Genomic DNA, 23,855 nt, shown 5'->3' on the forward strand with positions numbered 1-23,855 from the left:
CTTCCACACTGTGCCCTGTTGTGGGGTTCCTCCGTTCATCTGGACTTGTTTTTATGTCCCCTTGAGGAGTTTTATGTTTTTCGGTCAGGAGAGGTTAAGAGCTGCTTCTTACTCTGCCACCATCTTAACCCGGAACCTTCTTCAGTATATATTTTTAACAAAGGTCTCTGCCCACTTCTTACTGATGAGAGTTATCTTATCAAATGTTCCATCTTAGGAAATGTTTTAGAAAGGGTAAATGGCCACTGATAATTATACCTTTAGCTGATTGTTTTTGAGAAGAGATACTGTCAAGTATTCCTTCAAATGATTATCTTAAAGAAATTACAATATAATATGAAATAGTAGAAAAATTAAAATTTCAGGTTCATTTTTTAGAGGTCTAGAAAATGTGAAATGGGAGGAAAAGAGGCTATTTTGAAAACAGAGATGATAACTAGTCTTAGGGGGGAGAAAGAAATGAGGAACTAGGGATTCATTTTAACAAGTTATACAAATGTTATTTTAGTTGTTTCATATATCAATGTATCCTGTCTCTGAAAGACAGACCAACAAACAGGTTGTTGTTGTTTTTGTTGTTTTTCAATCCCAGGAAAATATCAAACCAACATGGGAATTTGACCAATAATATGTAAGGAGAATCAGCAAAGATCTCTTATTGAAGATCATATTTGAAGTGAGTCCATTCCAAAAAAGAAGTCATTCCAAGAAGAAAAAATGAGAAAGGAAAGTATTCCAGACATGTAGGACGTCCAACAACTTTTAGTAAGAAATGGCATATCACTTATAGGGAAATGTTAATAGCTTTATTTTGTGAGGACAAAGAATACACAAGGAGTAACATGAAATTAGCCATGAAAAATAAGTTGCATTAATTTAACCATTCTAGATAGTACTAGTTTCAGCTTTGGATCAAAATATAGGCATAATAAACTACATCTAATATGAGCTTCATTTTAATTTTATTATTAACTTGAGAACTGGAAGAAATCTAAATGAACACATATCCCATCTAATACATTTCAAGGTCTTCATATTCATAATGTAAATCTACCCTGAATTTGCATCCAGGAAGGGTCAAATGAGTTTTCTATTCAATAATCAAGTACCACTGAATTGGTTTCCTCAGGGGGAAAAATGCTAAACAGAATCTTTTAGACAGATCCTGTATGCAAATGGGATGCATTACTTCTGGACTTCCGCACTTGATTTCCAACATGTCAGCTCACTGGACTGTACTGGAGTGTAGGTGAAGATGAATGAACCTTTTGGACTTCAAACTGATCTGTATGGCAGCAATTCACAAAAGTGATTTTCATCCAGTGAGATTGCATTTCCCTTTTCCGTTTTAGTAAAGCAGGAAAAAAAGGAGATGTAGCAAAGCAGTTCCTTGTTATATTGATCAGACATTTGACATTAGAAATCTGTAACCTTTAACCTTTCCTTTTACAAAAATATGTCAAACCCTCAGCTGTGCATGAAACGAATGTATATTTCAGTAGAGTCTATGGCCATTTTTTTATTACCATCACTAAAAGAAAATTCACATATTTAAAAATCCTCTATAAATGTTTATTAAAAAGTACAAAATATGATTGATCACCAGGCAGAGAAGCAGGTATGAAAACTGGGAAATGAAGATGGAATATGAACACTTAATCATAAATAAAAAAACAATGAAAATCAGAAGATAACTCTTTCTGCTTTGAGACAATAGTCTTTCATGTGTGAATGAGTCACTTAGGACGTCTAACACTGGAACATAAATCTAGTTGCAGTTCAAATACAATTTTCCCCACATAAGCATGCTTGCTTATAACCAGAAAGCTTTTGGTTTAGAAAGTTTAATTTAGAGTAGGTTTTTATTTCAGGAATTTCTCCTTCACATCAATCAAGACACATTATTTCAAATACTCTGTTCAAAAGTCCCCCCACCTCCAAACAAATATAGCTTATGGTATAAATTAAAGACAGAATTATAAAGCTTTCTGAAAAAAATTCTGAAAAGATGTCCAGATATCATGGCAATAGAGGCCTCATGTAAATCTAAAAAAAAATAAAAATTTTTGGTCATACTCAAATACATTCCGACACATTGAAGATATAGAAAATTATTTTAAAATATTTAGTGACTGGTATCTTACAAGGTTCTCATATAACTAATGTCTTAAAAATCAATTGCATATTCCAACAATATGTTAGGATGTACCTTAATCTGATCTCATCCAGAAAAACAAATTTTTTCTTAATTTTTTTCAAAACTAAAATATTAAAAAAATGATTTCATTAATATACATTTAAATCATTTGGCTGAAGGCATGGCTGAAATATGTATGAAATTTGCATGCTTCAATGGCTTAGTCAATATCTCAAAAAAGAATCATTAATTAACACAAGAGTAAGTGCTAGGCATTATGTTTGGAGCCTAAAGATTTTTAAAAATGAATTAGACTTTGTACTCAAGGAACTTAAGTTCAGTTGATGGGGACAGCATGAACAACTACAATTCATTCAAAATCTACAGAATGAATACATTATTTTTAGGGGGAGCAGGAAGTGGAGCTGTGAATAGGAGCAAAGGAACTAGCTTAAGGTAAAAGCCTCACACAAGGAGTAATGTTTGAGCCATGTTTTGACAATTTCTAAGAAGTAGAGACTTTGAAGAAGTACATTTCAAATCTAGGTGCCAGCCTCTTCAGAAGTATGGATATATATATATATTTGTGTGTGTGTGTGTGTGTGTGTGTGTGTGTGTATTTATATGACAGGCAAATGGATAAATGGATAGATGTTTAGATAATATATTTAAGTACTGTGTGACAGATACTGTGCTAAATGCTAGGGATACAAATAAGAGCAAACAAGGCAAACCTTGGTTTCAAGAAGCTTACATTTTAATGACAGAACACAATACAAATAAAAGAATACAATACAAATATAGACTAGAAATCAAGAGAGGGGAGAAAAGGAAATATACCCATAAAGAACAATTCAGTGAGGAGAAGAAAGGGTCTACAGAAAGTTAATTAACAAGATATGGAATATTTTACTCTTGCTAAATATGACATTCTTTAAAATGCTAGAAAATATAAATTTCTTACATATAATTGCTTTCTTTAAAATAAACAAAAAAAACATTTCACAGAAGCAAATATTATGAAATACAGAAAATGTTTATATATATAAATATTTATATATATGTGTTAATATATATAGTTAATAGTTAGGTAATATCCTCCCACCCATGCTACCAGTCCAGTTTGTTACCCTTCTTATTACATAGAACATCATCTCCTGCTCAAATTTTCCTTTGATTTTTATATTCCATAGCCTATCTTATTTATTTGTGAAACCAGTATCAGAGCTATGCTTTTTTGTCTTCAAATGAATATCCCAGATGTTTCAAATGCTGACATGATAGCAATTTGGGGAATGGAGAGATTAACCTTCTTTACTCAGATGGGGAAAATATGCATTCAAGGAAGAAAAAGAAAAAAAAACATCCCTTCCCGCACATAAAACAAAGTTGTTCTGCCTTGGAGGGTATGTCCTCTAGAACAGGAAGCCACATGATAAAAAGAGGAGATTAGAATCCCAGGTCCCTATCTATATCCTTACTTAGGAGAAAATTAATTCAAGAACACCTTGTCTATAGGGAACAGGGAGGCACGGCACAACCAGACTGGAAATTCCTTTCTTCCATGCTGACATGAAACAGATGACCACAGTGTTCAGATTCATATTGTGGATGCCTTTGGCAGTATTTCTTGCCTAAGCCTCTATCCAGTGTCACAGAGAAAGTACAGTCCTCTCCACTTCATCCTTTATTTCACATGTGATACATACTTGCTCTATATGCTATTACAGATGCCAAGCTGGAAGAAATCTAAGAAACCATCTGGTCTAATTTCATTTTATAAATGAGAAAACAGAAACAGAAAAGTGAAGTGACTTGACTAAAGTCACAAAGGCATTGAGTAAGAGGAACCATAGACAAGCAACTCCTTGCCCTCAAATGACAGAATGTTTGTAAATAATTTAGCAGAATCTATTCTCTCTATTGCAATCCCTAGAAGCTTCTATTAATCCCAATATAAATGTTTATTTCCTTCTTTTCTCCTAATCCTTATTAAATCATAACAAATAGAGTCCACAGAAGAAAAATATCATTAAATCAAACTTTACAAATCTATAATTAGAAAGAAAGGTACTTTTGTACATTTGTAAAAAATATAAGTACTTAAAATTTATTTTATTAATGATTTTTAAAAAATTTCTTCCAGCCCACCCTATATCTCTCATGATAACTGAAAAAGAAATGTAGTTATTCAGTCATTTCAGTCATATCTGACTCTTTGTGTCCGCATTGGGTTCTTATTTGCAAAGATACTGGTGAAGTTTGCCATCTCTTTCTCCACTTCATCATATAGATGAGAAACTAAGGCAAATAGAATTAAACTGCGTGCCCAGGGTCACACAGTTTGTAAATATCTGAAGCCAAATTTGAACTCGGATCTTGAATTTGAATTATCACTGATTTTTAAGCCTTTCATAATGGTGCAATTTACTGATTTTGCACAGGTAAATTTCCACTGATTATATTGTCTGCACTGTGACAGCACTGTGTAGGCACAAACACACAAACAAAAACCCATTATTGATGTAAATTTCATTGATTATATCTATTCTTCCATTTTTCCTAAATCTTTCTAACGTATTCAATTTCCTCTGGTAACCTTAAGTCCCATGATAATAATCAGATGCATTTATTTCTCACCTTCTTTAAAAAGTATCTGAAGAAACTTATTCACAAAAACCTCAATGAATGATTTATGCTATTTCCATATATATTGTTTTGTATTTAGGGGCTATTACAGGCTTAGGATTTTTTTCAAAGTGCAAAGTTATTACTGGATATTCCTGCTCCTCTATCTATTCTTTGCTTGATAGAATATGAATCAGGCCTAAAATATTCAACAAGAAGAGTTCATATGAAAGGAGAGAGTTTTCTCTAATTTTCATGGTCAATATTTTTTCTTTGATTCAAATAATTAATCTTCTCTTTAAAATCAAGTTAAAAAGCTTTTGCCTCAACAACCTATATTTTCTCAAAAAATATATATTTTAAAATGAAATAGTCAGAGCTCTGTCTCAGTCTTTATCTTTATTTTATAACTTTGGAATAACATGCTTACCCTCTCTGGAACTCATTTTCTTCATCTTTAAAGTGAGTGTTAGATTAGATAAACTGTAAGCCCACTTCTAGCTCTACATTTATATCCCTATGCCCCAGTTCAGCTTTAGACACCATTTCTTTTTCTACTCTCACTTTCTTCTAAATCTTCTCCCACATGGCTTTGAACCTCATAAATCAAATAAACATATTGTCTCCAAAATCACCAGCCATCTCTTAATTTCGAAAAGTAATTACACTTTCTTAATCATCAACATTCTTTGGCAACTTATTATGTATTAACATATATATGTGTGTATGCATAATATATTTATATATATGCATATATATATACATTTATAACCGTGTCACATATTATCTTTATATGTATGTCTTCTGTGTGTATATGTAATAAGTTGCCAAAACTCATTTCTCTCTGTTCTTCTTTACAATGCATCTTCTCTCTACTCAAACAGCTGCTACTCTTACTCAGACTTCTATCACTTCTTTTATGGACTACCATAATAGTCTCTAAACTGATATCTCTGCTCCAGCTCTATGTCTACTCTATTCCATATCCTATATGACTGTTAGACTGATTGTCCTAAATCATGAGTCTGACACATTACCCAATACCCAACCTTCAGGGATCCCCTATATTTCCTTACATCAAATTTCTCTGTTTGGCATATAAGTATTTTATAATACACTCTTTTCCTATCTTTACTGTTTTATTAAACATTTTTCACCTCTATAACCCTCTGCTTTCTAGGTATACTGGCCTATTTGCAATTCTTGACATAAAAAATACATCCCTCATCTTTGTTACTTTGCACTATCTGTCCCCATGACAAAAATAATTTCCCTTACCACCTCTTCCTCTAATAATCTCTGGCTGCCTGTAAGACTCAACTCAAATGCTATTTTAAACATGAGGTTTTTCTCTCTGCCAGATGTTAGTGATTTCCTTGCTAATTTTACCTGTCATATACTCCATATATATGCATTCATTTTCCCATGTGTGTATATATACAAATGCTCATGTGTTCAATCTTTAAGGCTTTGCATGACCAAAGCTTTCTAATTTGCTAAAATCTGATTTATGAAATAAGGAATGAATGACATTTTTCTAGGAGATATATTAGTATTTTCAGTGGTTGGGTTGTTGTTTACTTTGACCCAAAGGAATGACTAATGGAGAAAATTTTAGATAATGCATCCTACATTTATATTTGTCATTACTGTTTAAATTCATCTGGGAAGTTTTCTATTGATTTCATGTATGTTTAGAAATGGCTTTACTTAGAATATATGTATAATACTTTTGAAATACAATATACAAAATAAACTGTTATATAAAACTATATATACCTCTATGCATGTCTGCACATAAATACATATAAGTATGTGCATGGTGTGTATATGTGTGTTTTATTTATATATAATAAATACATAAATGCAAATATGTATATATAGTCAAATGCACATATATAATATTATTATTATTACAAATAATTCACTACTGATAAGCTTTATATTGGCTCCTTTGATATTTGATGGGCTTGATACTTCAACTTATTCCAGATAAACATGTTCACTATTGAAACAAAAATGGCCTTTGTTCTTTGTTCTTATGATTCTCATCCAATGTACTTTTTAATAGCACATAACTGTATAGAAATTTTCTGAGTAAATGAAACTTAAAGCCAAAAGGTTCCAGAAGAATTCTGAATATTCTGATAGATAGAGAAATACAGAATACTCACTACCTGGTAAAAATTGGTAGTTTGTATTGGAGCAGGGGCAGTTATATGAAGTTTTTCTAATGCTATTACTCTAGAATTTCTGCAGGCTTCATGTTTCTCCATGGTTTTGTGAAGTTCAAGGTCTATTATAAGATGAATTCCAAGAGGCCAGTGGACCTGTGCATGTGTGTGTGTGTGAGAGCGCATGTGTGTGTATGTATGTGTGTGTTATCTAGAAAACATTTTATTTAATCTCTTGATTCTCACAGCCATTGTGAGCTAGGTACTTTTTATTATCTTTGTTTTACATATTGGACAACTGAGGTTAAGGGATTAAATGCTTTAGGCCTTCCTGATTCCAAATTCTATATTTTAGCCATTATATTATTTATTTGCTAAGTATCATCAGTACTTTTCCTAAAACCAGTTCAACTTTATGAACTGGATAGAGGCTTCTTGCAACATAGTTTAGTGAGAAGGAGAAGGGAAGAATGAGGAGACAGAGACAGAAAGGGGGAAAGGAGAAAAGAGAAGAAAGAAGAGGGTTCAAAAATTGAGAATATGTAAAAACTTATACTTCTTTTATTAGAAACAGAGAGAAAATTAGTTTGAACAGTGAGTTGATAGACATGAAGTTGGGAAGACCAAAGTTCAAATTTGTTCTCTCATTAGCTGTGTGACACTGAACAAATCATTTAACCCCTATCTCTTTCAATGTTTTAATCTGTAAAATGGAAACAAATAGCTTTTTTCTTCCAGAACTATAATGAAGGTATCATTTTTAAAGAGTTTTGCTAACCTTAAAATAGAAAAAAAATTATTATTGTTGTCATTGTTATAATTGTTGTTTTTGCTTAGATCAGTTTGGTTTAAAGATTCTAGTGAATAATCAAGGCCAGAAAAGAGATTCAGAATTGTTTTTTTTTTTACAACCAGAGAAAGAAGGAAGAGGAAAAGGAGTGGGAAGGGAAAGATAAGTGGTTTCTGAGCAGGAGCAGAGAATAGCCTAAAATCAAGTGAGGAAAATCAGGAGCAATACCATCAATATGAGCTACTTTGTTTTCTGGAAAGAGACAACAACAAGGGGAATGTCCAACGAACAAGAATCCAGAACTCCAACTACATTTTTTTCCCTAAGAAAACCAGGACACATAAGAGATTTGCCATTTCTCATATATCCATATTAGAGACTTTGGAAATTGTGTAAAAATTGACACACCAATACACTGCTGATGGAGTTCCAAATTAAAACTCCCATCCTGGAGAATATTTTGGAATCAAGCCCAAAGGACTATCAAGCTGGGCATAGCTTTTAACACAGCAATATCACTACCAAATCTGCATCCCAAAGAGATTAAAGATAGGCGAAAAGAGTCTATTTGTACAAAAAATATTTACAGCAATACTTTGTGGTGGCAAAGAACTAGATCTGAAGATATGTCCATCAATTGAGGAATGACTAAACAAATTGTGTCTGTGCTTATAATGCAATAATATTGTATCAGAATCAATGACAAGCAAGATGATCACAAAAAAAACCTAAACACACAAATAAACATGAAAAGACATATACTAAGTGATGCAAAGTGAAGTGAGCAGCATGAGGAGAACATTGTACAGAGTAATAATAATGTATGATGATGATCAACTGGGAATGACAAATATTATCAACAAGATGAATATCCAGGACAACTCCAAGAGACTCATGATAAAAAAGAATCGATCTACCACCGTAGAAGGAACAGATTGAGTCTCAATATAAATTGAAACATACCATCTTTAACTTTATTTCCTCAATAAATTTTCTCAAGTGAAAAAATATGTATCTTCTTTTATAACATGACAATGTGGAAATATATGTTATATAATAATAAATATGCAACAATATCATATTATCTACTTTCTTAGGGAAGAGGTGAGGAGTAGGAGGGAAAAAGAGAACATGGATTGCAAATGAATATTGAAAATTGTATTGACAATATGGAATATAAAAGTGCGTTATTAAAAAAAAAGAAATTTGGAGATGAGTCAGTGTCATTCCGCTTTTAAGTGTTCTTATAGTGCGAAGTCATTTTGGAAGTCTGATAACCTTTATATACCTTTCCCTAATGAGTGTCCACAGTATTGATACCAAAAAGGTATGATAGGCAACCTTCCTCTGACATTGGGGAACACTCACTTTTATTAAACTCTTACTGTGCACCAATCATAGGAATAGGTCCTGGGGAAAAAAGGACAAAAATTTCCACTCTGCTTTCAAGAAATTACTATGTTTCTATGCCATAGTTTTAAAATAGACATAGATAAGATAATTTGGGCACCATTCATCAGATGGAGGAAGAAGAAATAATAGTTGAACTTTGAATTCTAAGAGACAGAAATGGGGCAGATAATGTTTCAGATCTGGGCAATAGGCAAGACCAGCACTTGGAGAGAGATGATAGGTTAGTCAGTATGAGGAATGGAAAAAAGGAGAAATACGATGACCATAGTGAGAGGAGATTGATCTATCTATCTATCTATCTATCTATCTATCTATCTATCTATCTATCTATCTATCTATCTATCTATCTATTTATCTATCTATCTATTTATACTTGGAAGAGAAGGAGGGTGTGGCCAGAGTAGAACAGGCCTTAAGTAGCAATTAAGAATTAAAATTTCATCACAGAACTCATGTGAAGCCAATAAAATTTTGTATTCCAGTGTAGCACGCAGGGCAGTGACCTCAAAATCATCCAAAGAGCTAGAAGGTATCAGTTGTTAGTTAAGACATTTGAAAGGCTAGTGGACCAAACATCCTCAGTGGGTTGATTTTATCTATTCTCATACCCACATTAACAAACATTGTAGAACATATCTATAAGATATCAACTACTATGACACAATTAAAGAAAGTGTAGAACTGGGTTCACCTTGTAACAGTGGCTCTCAAACTTTTCAGGTAAATATATGGACACCTTTTTAAAGTTTCAAAAAAAGGCATTGGTCTTCTACAAGACAGAAGACTTACTGTTGGTTTGCATTGATATAGAATATACAAAATTTCAAAAATGTTATTGTTAAATCAACACTGCTTTTAAATAAATTGATATTTTGTTTTCTTTTGGAAAAGGGAGAGGTGGAGGAGCCCTAGACCTTTTATTTTAGGGAGTTTCAAGTGAATAATTCTTCTACCAATGTAAATCAGCACTTGCAATTATGGATTCTAAGAGTTTCCTGATGCATGGAGAGAGGTTCAGCAACTTACCCAGGGTCAGATAGCCAGTGTATATCAAAGGCTGGATTGAAGTCAAGTGTTTCTGAAGCCAGCTCTTCATAAGCACTACCTCTCCTTTTTTGTCTTTTTAGTCATAATATCATTTATATTCACTTGAAAAAAATATAGTACTTAAATATTTGAGTCTTTTATAGATTCTACTGTAGTTATATTTGCTTACTCATTCTGAGACAGTGAATTATTTACCAGACATGAATAAAAAGCAAAATGACATAGGGCCATGGGAAATGGGATAGTTTGGTTTGGTTACACCAGTTACAGAATAAAAAAAAAATGAGGGGATGTTAGAAATAGGTGTTTTAGGCTTTGCAAGAGGATAAACACCTTTCCAATAATTAGCCCATACCCAGAAGAAGAATGGAAAGTAATGCATTCTTCATCATTGATGATCTTGAGTCAAAGAATGATTGACCACCTATTATGGATATCATATACAGGGTTCTTGGCCAAATATGAGTTGAACTATAGGTTCATTAATGTTCCTTTAAAAGTTCAAATTCTATGATTTCATAAAATGATGAAACATTATGGTTTATGCATATTATAAATTGTGTATCTCATATTGTTGGATAAGGTTCATAAAAGTTGAAGGTTTAAAATGTAATTATCACTCAAAAATATAAAAATTGCAATTAAAAAGCACTTTACAAAATCTGAGATTAGGGATAAGGATTCTTCTTACCATCTGCCTTCTCCCTAATTTAACAGGCACTGATAAAATCTGAGAGAAATCCCCCAACTGTACTTACTGAGCACAGTATAAATTCGTGTGATCCAATATCAATTAGGCCCTCACTGTGGCAAGGTAGTCCTTTTATTACTCACTCCCTAATTTATTCTTTGTATTACAGCCCATGGAAGTTATTCCAAACTTTCTATTCCCTATTCTAGCATCCCAAAACTATTCTTCCCTCTTTCTCTCCCAACTGAAGGAAAAGAGATGAGGTCAGTCAACATGTCTAATCTCTTCCCCCATTCTTTTCATGTCAAATTTCTTTGACATCATCTCCTAACAACCTTTCAATATATGCAATTGATATTGTGCCCTTCCATCCTTTCTAAGAGAGATGCTAATCTCAAATTACTCTTTCCTCATAATCTTCAACCATTCCCTAATAAATGATTCTTTCAATATTGCATCTCATTGTCCTAAGATGTATAGATTACAAATATAGACTGGATAAATATAGATAGATAAATATGTGAAGAGATTAAATAAATAGATAAGTAGATGAATAAATCAACAAATTCATATATACATGCATATATATGCTTTCATTTCCTAGGCTTTTTATCTCCTTAAGCTATCATCTTATATTTCTCCTCCTACTTTTAATTTTTTTAGTCAAATGCTAGAAAAAGGTGCCTATACTCATTGCTTTTCCTACTTTTTCCCTCCTTATGCATTTGCAGTCAAGTTTCCAAAGCAATCACTTAGATGTCACTATTCTCTACAAAATTAGAAATATGTCTTTAAAATAATTTTATTCACATACATATATATGATATATCTCCTATCCAATGATTTCTGCCTATATTTTCCCTCTCCATTTCCCCAAGAGTCATTCCATATAACAAAAAAAATTTAAAGACTAAAACTCACCAGGACTAAATACATTTAAAATTATTGAAAATATGTGCAACATACTAGACCTTCTCATCTCTGCTGAATGGCTGATTTTATTGTGATTGTTCTATTCACTTATATTGTTTTAGTCAGAGTGAAAACTCTTTCTTGACTAATTTACCCTTCATCAGTCCCTGTAGACCTTATCATTCATCTTTGCATTCATCACATTAATTCATTCAGCACAGTTTTGGTCATCTACTTTGTTTCAAGTTCTTTGTTACAACAAAAAATCCTGCTGTAAATATTTTGGTATATATGAGAATTTTCTTCCAATGCCCCAACTCTGGGCATTTTTGCCCCCTATGTCAGGAATGCTCTCACTTACCCTCAGTTCTGTCTCCTGAATTCCCTGACTTGAGTCAAGTCCCAAGTAAAATTTCACCACCAATAAGAAGCCTTTATATATTTCCCCTTATTGCTAGTGCCTTCCTTCTATTTATGATCTCCAATTTATCTTTTATGTGTAGTTTGTTTCTTTTTTAACTGTTTGTATGCTATCTCCATTAGATTGTGAGCTTCTTGACAACAGGAAGTGTTTTTTTCCCTTTCTTTGTATTTATAACACTTAGTACAGTGCCTGACTTATAATAAGCAGAGGACTGACTAACTTAAAATCTCTCAGGTCTATAATCTTGTGCCTCTCACTTTCCTTCACCTCACATATCCAATCAAGTGACATCTATCTGTTTCTGTCTTCATGTCTTTCAAATCCAACATTTTCCCTCCAATAACAGGTACCTCTTTAGCATCTCATCACTTCTTGCCTAGATTATTGTGAAATATTTCTAATTAGTCCTTATCTCAAGTTTTTCAACACTCTAGTCCATCTATATACTGCTCCCAACGTCATTTCCTTTATGCACAGGTATGACTATGTCACTTCCCTACTGAACAAAATTCAATGGTTTACTATCCACTGAGGATAAAATACAAAATGTCGGGTTTTAAAATACAAAGTGTTAAATTTTAAAAATCTATAAAACCTGGCCACAACATGTTATTTCTACCTTGACATTTCTCTCTTTCCTGTGCTCCACAATCAAACCAAAATGTTTTTTTCCCCATATTCTCCACTTATGATCCTCTATCTCCCATATCATCTAACCACCATGCTTGGGATACAATTTTATTTTTTTACCTCATGAAGTCTTTCTCTCTTTCTGTCTTTCTCTCTGTTTCTGTATCTATCTTTATCTCTGTCTCTCTCCCTTCCCCCTTACTCCGTCTCTTCATTTAAAATGTTAGTCAGATACAATATTCTGCATGAAGAATTATATCCCTTTAATAACTTGTACCTTCCCTCACAAATTTCCTTTTGATTGTTTTGCATATATTTATATTTATAAATTATATGTTTATTCTCTCCATATATTCACATGTGTTTATCTCCCACATTAGAATGTAAACATTATAGAGCCTTTTTCATATTTGTATTTGTATTCCCCATACCTAGAACATGGGAGACATTTTATACATAATTGTTTATTATTTGACCTTCATTACATTTTTATAGATAATTCTAGAATAATGAAACTAAAATTCCTTAGCCAATGCATGTTAACATCTTCTTAGCAATTTCTAATCTTATAAAAGTGTCTAATGATATCAAGTGATCATAGTCAGTTTGTAGTACATGTGAGACTTTAACAAAAGTACTCTTGCCTCTGAGACTAACTCTCTAGCCACTACTACATTCTGTATCTTTAAGAAATTAAAAGAATCATTTCAAGTTAACCTAAGATTAAAACAATATGCAGCTCCTCTGGCATAATCATGGTAAATAGGAAAGTAGTCACTAGATATCAATAAGGGGCAAGGTGAAGTTTCCAATAATAAGGATCACTGGGATCAGACATATATCTAAAGCTGCTAGAAAGTAAAATAATTTTCCTTTACTCTTAAAGGAATAGCACAGCCTACATAAAACAGTTGTTGTTCCTACCACATCTTGCAATAGTACTCTAGCCCAGGGGTCGGCAACCTTTTTGGCCATGAGAGCCATAAACGCCACATTTTTTTAAATGTAATTTCGTGAGAGCCGTACAGTGCTCACAGTGTGCGCTCCTGTAACAGCGCCTGAAAATAAATTGACTTTATGGCTCCTGCAGAAAGCCATATCTGGCCCTCAAAAGAGCCAGATATGGCTCGAGAGCCATACGTAGCAGACTCCTGCTCTAGACTCTCTGAAATCAAACTATAATAGAATCAATAAGAACATATTTTCAGGTTTTGCATCTTTCTGTTTCTTCTTTCTCCCTAGCCTTGTTCTCAGTCAGAAGTTTCTAGTTTTACTTTGAGAGAGGGAATGCACTTTCCCTGCCATAAATGTCATCTCTATTGATGCATCACTATGTTTCTCAAAATACTATCTTTGGATTGAGGGAATGGTTTTTTAACAATTTAAATGAGTAGGAAATGAAAAATATTATACATGCCACAATGATAGAAAAGATAATGGTTAACCAGGAGATGTAATTGAAACAGCAGCAGCAGCAGCAGCAACAATAATAATACTAATCTAGCATTTAAAAAAAGAAAAAAGATCCTTTAAAGCACATAAAGTAATTTTCCCTATACCACTTATTAAACTTCTTGAGGAGTTGGTTATTTTAATGATTACGTGAACAATGAAATCAAATCAAGTTTAACTCCTTAACTTAATATTACATGGTAATTTGATTTCACCACCATTTCGCAATTTTTTCTTATTTTATTGAAATTATGTGTGCACTATATGCCACAATTAACATCCCTCCTAAACTGGAAATATCCTAAAGAGAAGCGATACTACCTATAGAAATTTAGCATTTCTTCCAATTTTTAGCACTAAATTTTTTTTAGATTTTTTATATAATATGAACCTAATAAATATCAGTTGAATTTGAATTTAACTTGAACTGCTGGAATTTCCCATCAACCACCCATAAGAATCAAACATACTGAGCCCAAAGTAGTAATTTATTTCAGTAGTCAGTCATAAATATTGAAGAAGCCTTTATCATGAATATTGCTTTTCTTTACCTTCCCCCAGAATTCAGTCTTCCATTTCATTCAAGTTATACAAGTTACAACATACAAGTTTCATTGGCCTCTGCCATGCAAATTTGTTACATCCTCCTGAGAAGATAGGTACAAAAACAGGATTCCCAATGAAGTATGCAAAAACTTTGACCTTAACTTAATGTTTTATATTACTAAGTTCACACAGAGAAAGCAGATGTTGAAGGAAAGTTTTTTTTTTCTACATTAATTCTGGAAGCATTAGCCTCATTTTCTTAACTAAATCTTTCACCACATCTAAATATACTCTTATGACCTCAACAACAGTGATAAGAGTCTGTCTGGCCTGGAAGAAGTGTATTCTTAGCAACTCACTCATATGGCTTAGGAAAAAAAGAGTTAACATTTATAGTACAAAGCATTCTTTATTGTTGCTTGTCTCAAGTGACATTAGCATTGGTTTTAATGATATTTCTAAGTGACCTCCAAGTCAATAGAATAGCTTTACAGCTATTTCTTTGATATCATGAGATGAATGATCTGATTGTCACTTTTTAGGAGAAACTCCATGAATATTTCAATCTGAAAGCCTTCCTCAAGTGCAACATACACACAAACCTCTTTCTTTTTGTAATGGAGCATATTTCTCTTAATTCACGAAGAATTTTTTTCTGAGTTTTCATTGGTCTGAGAAACACATGATGAGCACAGCATGATTAGGATATTCCTAGAGAGAGGAGAAAAAATAAATTTTTAATGTAACATGATGATACTCTCTTTTTTCTACTCACACTGTTTATAAAGATAACTTAATGTTTATCATCATAAGTCTGCTGTCAAGGATCTTTATTTCCAGAACAATTCAATCTTTCAAATGATTTGTTTCTGTATTTCTCATTTTACATTCATTTAAGGAGGGGGTATTTTAGGGTTGCTGGATTTGAGAGGGAAAGATGTAAATAGATTAAATGCACTATTCCTTTTTCTTAGGAGCTCTAAAATATCATTGTCATTCATTTTATTTCTTGCAACAGTTCTTCATGATTATTTACATGCAAAGATGAGAAAAGATATGTAATTTTGTGAATTATTCTAAATTATGCCAATAGTAAATAGCCAATTCATAGGGCAGTAAAAAAGAGTACAACCTTCTATTTGTTTATCTATGTGAATTGGATCGCCTTATATTTTCAAACTGGACAAGATGTTAAAAATCAGTTCTCCAGTTGTATCACAAGTATGGCAAGATTTTTCACTCTCACTCTCCAGGCTGGTTTATTCACTCCACCATGCCCACACTGAGAAAGGTATGGGTTCCCACAGATGCATCTTTTGGGTTCATAAAGATACCTGAATTTAGACTAGGGTTGACACATTAATACAGCTTGCTAATGTAGCTCCTAAACCCCCTATTTTATGTTTGTCCCTTATAAAAAAATCAGTCACCAAGATACTATCAGCTCTCAAATTTAAAAAGAAGAAAATTGCCTAACAATAAGAATAATAATCACAATATTATAAGTATTTGGTATAAGGCAAATTCTAGAATAACCCACATCATTGTCTATTCATGACATGTGTCACTTTACTCCTCCTTTTCATGTAGTACTGGTGAGGAAGAATGGGCATATTCTCATAGAAACATAGCAGAGAGGGACAATCTTGAGTAAAACCTATGTGCTCAGAGCAACACCCAACCCTGATGACTGTAATCCTGCATGTCTTTGATGCCTTCAGAAACTGTACACTCTACAAAAAGCCATTTCTCTGATAAGTGTTCCACTCTGGTACTTGCCCCTTCTCTACTGGAAAAATACACTCCCCTTGTGTTCTTAAAGCAATGAAGCCATGATAAGCCCTCTTATCTCACAATCACCTATAACAAAGTGCTGAGAAAGCGTTCCGCTATCATAGTGACAGGCAATTCTCTTAAACCAGAGAATTGCAAGGTCTGTCATCTTGTTTCCATGGGCAATGAAGACAAGCCCTGTGATTTTCACTCAACCACATTCAGGTTTGTCCAGTCATCTCTCAGTCCCTTCTAATAGCAGAGAAAAGCTCACAACAAGACTTATAAGGTTAACACTCATAGTAATTAAGATAAGACAAGTCTACCCTTTACTAAAGATTCAACTTCATCCAATCAGTTCTAAGCTTTTTTTAGAGTCAAATGACCTTGGATGAAGAGCTTATATTTTCCCTTTTATTTCTCACTCTTCAAACCAGAGCACAGGAGAGAATAAGCAGAGACTTTCGTTTTGTATTTTTTTTTTACTTCTCTCAAGCAGTAGATGGCACTAGAGGACAATGGTGCAAATCAGGGTGGAGATTAGTTGTTTTCCACCAAAGTTCTAACCAAATGCTCCAGCCTTTTCTTTAGCCAATATGCCAAGGAGTGTCTCTCCTCAAATTTGTAGTCTCCCAACACAGCATAACAGATGAAGCCTTCCTAACAGATGACTACCTTACTGGCTTCTTCCCCCCAGTTTTCCTGGCTTCTACACATCACTCATAATGCTTTCTTAACCACTCAGCTTCTGAAAATTTATTTATCTTTATTTCATTGCCTCTGATGTTTCTCTGTTTAGGTAAAACTGACAAGATCCAGTTTTCTGTCAGGTGAAATAAAGCCAAAAAAAAAATGCTAACATCCAAATAGCACTATGTGCTAGGTATGTGATAAATGCTTTAAAATTATTGGAAGTAGATACTATCATTATTCCCATTTTATAGTTGAGGAAACTGTAACCAATATCAATTAAGAGTTAAAAAATTTTAAGTGTCTGAGGCTGGATTGAACCCACATCTTCCTAACTCTAGGTTTACTGCTACACAAAGACAACAAACAGATATTTGAGGTGTCATTTTGTTAGTACAGACCTCTCAAGCTCTAAAAACAGTCAAAAGCAAATGAGCTAAGCAATTACATTTTCCTATGACAGTTATTTCTTTGTCATGAAAGTGTTCCTTTAGATTTATTAATCTGATGAGTAGTTCTCCTGCTTCTCTCAATAGTTTACCACTTTTGACATTTTAGCTGAGACACTGTTTCTTTATAAGTTGATTCTACCTTTCTTCCTTACAGAAAACTTTTATTTCTGCTCCCTCATTTAAAGCAGCCAAATTTCTCAAGTAGGAAAGAGGAAATACTTTATGTAGTCCAAGTAATGGTCTTTTTTCAGACCTTAAACTTCTTCACCTCTATGAATTTGACAGTTTTAGATACTCTCTTTTAAATGTTCCTAATTTTTAGGGATAATGAAATTTCCTAGTTTTTCTCCTCCCTGTCTTGAATCCTTCTTAGTCTTCTTTCCTCAGCAGTCTTCTATGTCCATCCATCTAACCATTGTTTTCCTCATGGAATTCTGCTTTGTGTCACCTTCTCTTCTTTCTCTATTGTGTATTTTTTGACCACTACAACCCTCCCATCCAACCTCTTCTATTCTCATTATGCTTTATCCATCACCCTATTCAGCTGTTCATCATTTAATCTGAATTGTTACATTATCATTTTCAATGTTTCCATTGCCTCCCATCTCCATTTATTTAAATAGCTGCTAAGTTAGTATCTCTAAAGCACAAATTTTACCATGTCATTTTTCTACTCCTTCTTGCCTCCATGATAAAAAGAAGAATCTTTTCTGCTGGGTTTTTAAATCCTTTGAAACCTGGCTCTGATTTGTTTCTATACTTATTTTGTGGTAACTAGAAAAAGCATTGAATAAAGCACCAGATAGGGAGTTTGAAAGACCTGATTCAAATATGACTTCAGACATACTAGCCTTGTGACTCTAGGCAAGTCACTGCCTCAGTTTCCTTATTTGTAAAATGAACTGGAGAGAGAAATGGCAGAGCACTTTTTTATCTTTGACAAGAAAACCCCAAACTAGGACCTGAAGAATCAGATATGAGTCAACACCAACATCTTATTTTATGTGAATCCTTCATATACTTTATTTTAAGGCAAATCATCCCTCTTCTTGTTCATTATATATAATATTCTATTTCTTGCCTCTGGACTTTTGTAGAAGCTCTGTTCCTTTCTGCTTATCTCCAGCTCATAGACTCTTTGGCTTCATTAAAAGCAGGATGAAGTCTTACCTTGTAAATGAAGTATTTTTTTCTTACCTATTACTAGCTATTATTTCACACACATTTTCTATTGGCCTATCAGTGCACACGTTGTTTCCCCCTTCCTCCAAGCACAATGAGAACTTGAGAAAAGTGATTCTTTTTTCTCTTTGTAACTCTGGTTATATGAAAATCCCTATAAATGAGACTCCCTCATTTTGCTGATTAGGAAACCAAGGTTCAGAGGGTATAAGTGACTTGCCAAGGGTAACAAAGATAATAAGTGTTAGAAAGAGTACTTGAACTCTAGTCTTCTGATTCCTAGAGTTCTTTCTCCTGTAATATACTATCTCAGGGATCAGACAGGGTAATAATAATTGTTGACATTCATATAGAACTTTAAAGTTTGCAAAGAGCTTTGCCTACATTATCTCTTTTGAGCTTTACAACTATTCTATATTGAAGATAATACAGGTATTATTATTCCTTGGATTAATTAGGGATTAATTAACTGAAGCCCAATGAGGGCAAATCACTTCCTGTGATTGCAAAGTTTCAGAGTAAGGATTTGAACCTGTGTCTCCATGACTCCAGATGCATCACTCTATCCAATTCACTATTTAGATGTACAAAAATCCAAATAATCTATAGAAATACCACAAAGATAATTTACCTTGGAAAATCATGGGACTTATTAATAGGTAAACAAATACATAGAGAATGTAGTTCCTTCTTATTTGGGAGACTCACATGACCTAGTTTCTAAGGGGAAACAATGGAACAGTTGCCTAATAGGCAAAGCTATACCGTCTAAAATACTGATTTGCTTATAACTCTTCATTCCATATATTCTCAACAATTCTCCCCAGTCTCCAGTCTTTTGCCATTCTAATTAGTATACCCTCAATTCAAGCCTCTTAGAACTTCTTATATTTCCCAACTAGATAAATTCATAAAATACTTCTTTGGTCTTTCCTCTTGGTCTACTCCAAAATAATAAAAGACTTTTCAGAATGTAGAGTATAAATTTCATCCCCTTCACCTTGGTCTTCTATGTTCTAATCGAATCTAATCCCCACTCCCCAATCTCTAATTACTTACTTCCTCACTTCCTTACATAAATTCTGTAGCTAAAATTTTGACTCTGTTCCAGGAAAATATCTTTCTCTTTCTTGTTCTTATACTCATAGCCACTGGACTAATGTAACAGGCATATTTCCTCTCTATTATACTTCATAGACATCCAGAGATGATGGGTAATATAGAGCCTGAGAATTCTAATTGTACTTTCTAAGAAAATGTAATAACCATATCAAGAAGGGAAAAACAAAACAAAACAAAGAAATCAGTGACTCCTAACAGATTGTTATATAGATGGTAGTACGTTTTTCAAAGTTTTTTAAGAACTCATAATTATTTTGTAACATCCCCTCTGACTGTACATTCTTGGCTTCAATCGAGCTTTGATTAAGTTCACAATAGAGTTAGTAGTAGCCTTTGCTTGCTCAATCTATGAGCAAAAGAAACTTGCAAGAGATGTCATATCTTAAAGCATAAAGAAAATAAATTCTTATGTCTTTCCATCTACTTCTTACTAGTTTTTCAAAACATCCTTTTCTGAAATGCTCATTAACTTATATAATTTTAGGTGACAGAAAGCAATTAGCATCCTTTGAAATAATGAATGAAATGCATAACCTTTGTTTCAATCAACAGGCAATTCCTTTTTCAAACAATGTCACCCTATTCAGCCTACTGCTTTACTGTCTTCTTTCCAATTTTTAATCACTGACAAAACCTTTTCTGTTCTCCCATCATTGCCAAACCTCCTCTACAACTTTTCAGGATTAGAACTGCCACAAGAAATTTACTGTTCCAAGGGCAGCATCTAACACTGCAACCTCAAGTAAGTCTAGCCAACAGACAGGCACGATAGCAAACATGGGCCCTGTCTGCTCTATGTAATATAGGCTGAATTTCCCTTTAGTCCAACTAATACTTGAAATCAAAATGTCAGTGTCTTCTTTACAAGTAGTCTGGTTTAAGAGAAACTCTTTAAAGAGGTGTTGAAAATCTAAATCAAATACATCTGGCAACTCTCCTTTATTTACTTTTTGTTAACGATCATAAAGTATCCTCTCAGGACTGAGTGCCATGATTTATACTGAAAAAACCCAGGTCGATTTATTCCTAACAAATGTTCGTCTAGATGATCTAGTATCCCACCTTCAATGATTTTCTAAACTAGTTTCCCAGGTGCAGAGGTGAGACTTGTTGGTGTATAATTTTTGGATTACCCTTAACTTCCTTCTAAAAGATGTTCAGCACTTTGGCAGTGCTCCAATCACTGGCTATAGTCACTGCTTGAAAGGATAAATTACATATTTTTGTAATTATGAAGAAATAAAAACAAGTTCCATCAGCTAGCATGCCAAAACTACCAGCATGTTTAACACATTTTTATCTTCATGCAGTGAAATCTAAAAATAAGCTCAGTGTCAAATTATATCTCTTTATCACTAGTTTATACAGAAACTTTGAAATGTCCTAAATGTGTGATACATAGAATTAGGCTGTAGAATGATCACCTAACGAAAGTTATAGCCTAGAGATATTGTTTTTGATGCCAAATTAGATCATGCCCTGTTTAATATAGCTGAAAGATAAAGCCTTTTTGCACAGTAAAGTAACTCTAAGGCCTAGCACTATATCTTTTCTTCTGTAATCTGTGGAATTTGAATTCCTTAATGTGTTGAAATAGAGTCTATATATGCATTTCTTTCTTCCCCCAAATGGTCACGAAATATAGAGTTATTATATGCTTTTATTAGAGCTTGTATTATTCAGAGTGATCAATGATGGATAGAATTTATGTTTTTATAAGCTAGGTGGAAAAAGCCATCATGAAATATCAAAAAGAAAACACCTAAATACATGCATTTTTATTTTGGTGGAAGAATTTTCCCTCCTCTTTGAACCAGCGTATATAGATTCCCACCAACGTATGCTTATTAGAAGCAAAAAAAAATTGTCCTCCTTCATTATCACTTTCATCCTTTTTTCTGTTCATCTATTCATCTATGGTGGTGCTATGAAAATAATGACAATATATTGAGGATACCAATGTTTTGGTAAATTATGAACCAATACTAGTTGTTGGATAGGATATAGCAGTAAGGGTCGAAGGAGAAGTAGCTCTTGTCTTCTCTTTACTCTAAAGGAGGAAACAATCCCTCATCCTTCCTCTTTCATTTCCACTTCTTAAATCTCCCTCCCCAAGCACACACTCGTGTTTTAGGCTACATAAAATCACAGAATGATCCTTAACTAATTTTTAGCTCTATGAGAGTCCTTGTTCCCTTGTGAGTCATAAAGGAAAATTAGGTTCCTTCTTTTATCAATATCCTTACAGATGAAATGCATATGGAGAAAAGAATTAGGATGAAATTATTAGGCAAATAAATTATATAGGTGCTAGGTAATGGAGAACAACATTGGGATTTCATAATTACTATTGGATTCTATTGAAATCTAGGGTATATAGCCAGGATAAGTGATACATACAGAAAAAAGCAAACCTCTTTGGTCACTTTGGGAAAATTGCTAGAACTTCATTCTAGAGAAATTGTCTTAGCTTTATACTTGGAATTGAACTATCTCAATTAAACTATTTTTAGATGAGAAAATTAAGGCATAGAATGGCTAAGTGACTTGCACAAGGTCACAAAGGTATTAAGTGGCAGACAAATGATTCAAACCTATGTCCTAAGTTGCCTTCTTAAGTACTTTTTCCACTGGCACATACATATATGTGTATGTATGCATACATACATTTTTATTGCATTAACATTATTTTGGGGAGCATTTGCAATATTGTAGAGTGTAAGTATGGGTTTGTCAAATCCTTCATATAAGAGCTTTTGATCCACAAGTATTGTATTAGTCAATAAACAAAACTGCAAAGCCATGAAAATGCCAAATTAAGGAGACTATTTATTAGTGCTATATATTTATGAAGCAGAGCACAGTCTAGTGAAATGCTTAATTTACATGAGAACCCTGCAGACAGCAACAGCAGCAGCAATAAATACATTTTTGGTTTTAATGGCATGTACTCATCAAATACTCATGTCTGTGCATCATATAAAACATTTATATACAATTACATTCGTCACCATTGCTTGCTGTTGTTAACTCAGCATCTCCTTCTACATTATTGCCTCAGAATGACGATCTTTAAATAACGCCCACATGGTAGCTCTTGAATGGTTTTAAATGGATAACATTATTATAACTTCTGGATTGTTTACCAGGAGCATACAATTTAGTACAACATCATGGTGAAATGTTATTCTATTTGAGAAGTAAGTCCAAGATGGTATTTTGGAAAAAAAGTGACTTTTTAAAAATGCCATTTCATTGCCTGCTTATATAAAAGAAAAAGAAATGCAAATTCTTATTTAAATGATCTGGTGGCTTGAAAATTAACCATTGACTAACTGTAACCTATTTACTAAAATAGATGAAAGCAATTTACTTACAAATTAAATTGTATAAAAACTAAATTTGAAGAAAAAGTAAATATCCTAAAATATGGCACTGTATCCTTTTTACTTTCTTGTTCCTCACTAATAGTCTAGCATATAATTGGTTCTTAGTAACATTAGAAGCTGACGGCATGTGAGTAAAAAAAATGAAAGGACAAATTGATTTCAGCCTCTTGTATCTTAGATATTCTCACTCCATTAAATGGCTCAGCAATGACTCCATTAATGAAGGAGTTTCACTTCAAAAGCACATTTTGCTTAAAGAATTAATTATTACCAGGGATAGAATGGATATAGAAGACATTAGGATGCTGTGATGAAATACCGTTTCTTTTTTTGTAGGTTTGAACTAGGATATTATCAAATGATAATAATTAATAATGATAATAAATAGTTCAAATGTATATAA

Source organism: Gracilinanus agilis, chromosome 1 (assembly GCF_016433145.1).
Source record: "Gracilinanus agilis isolate LMUSP501 chromosome 1, AgileGrace, whole genome shotgun sequence".
In the NCBI taxonomy this organism is placed as follows: domain Eukaryota; kingdom Metazoa; phylum Chordata; class Mammalia; order Didelphimorphia; family Didelphidae; genus Gracilinanus; species Gracilinanus agilis.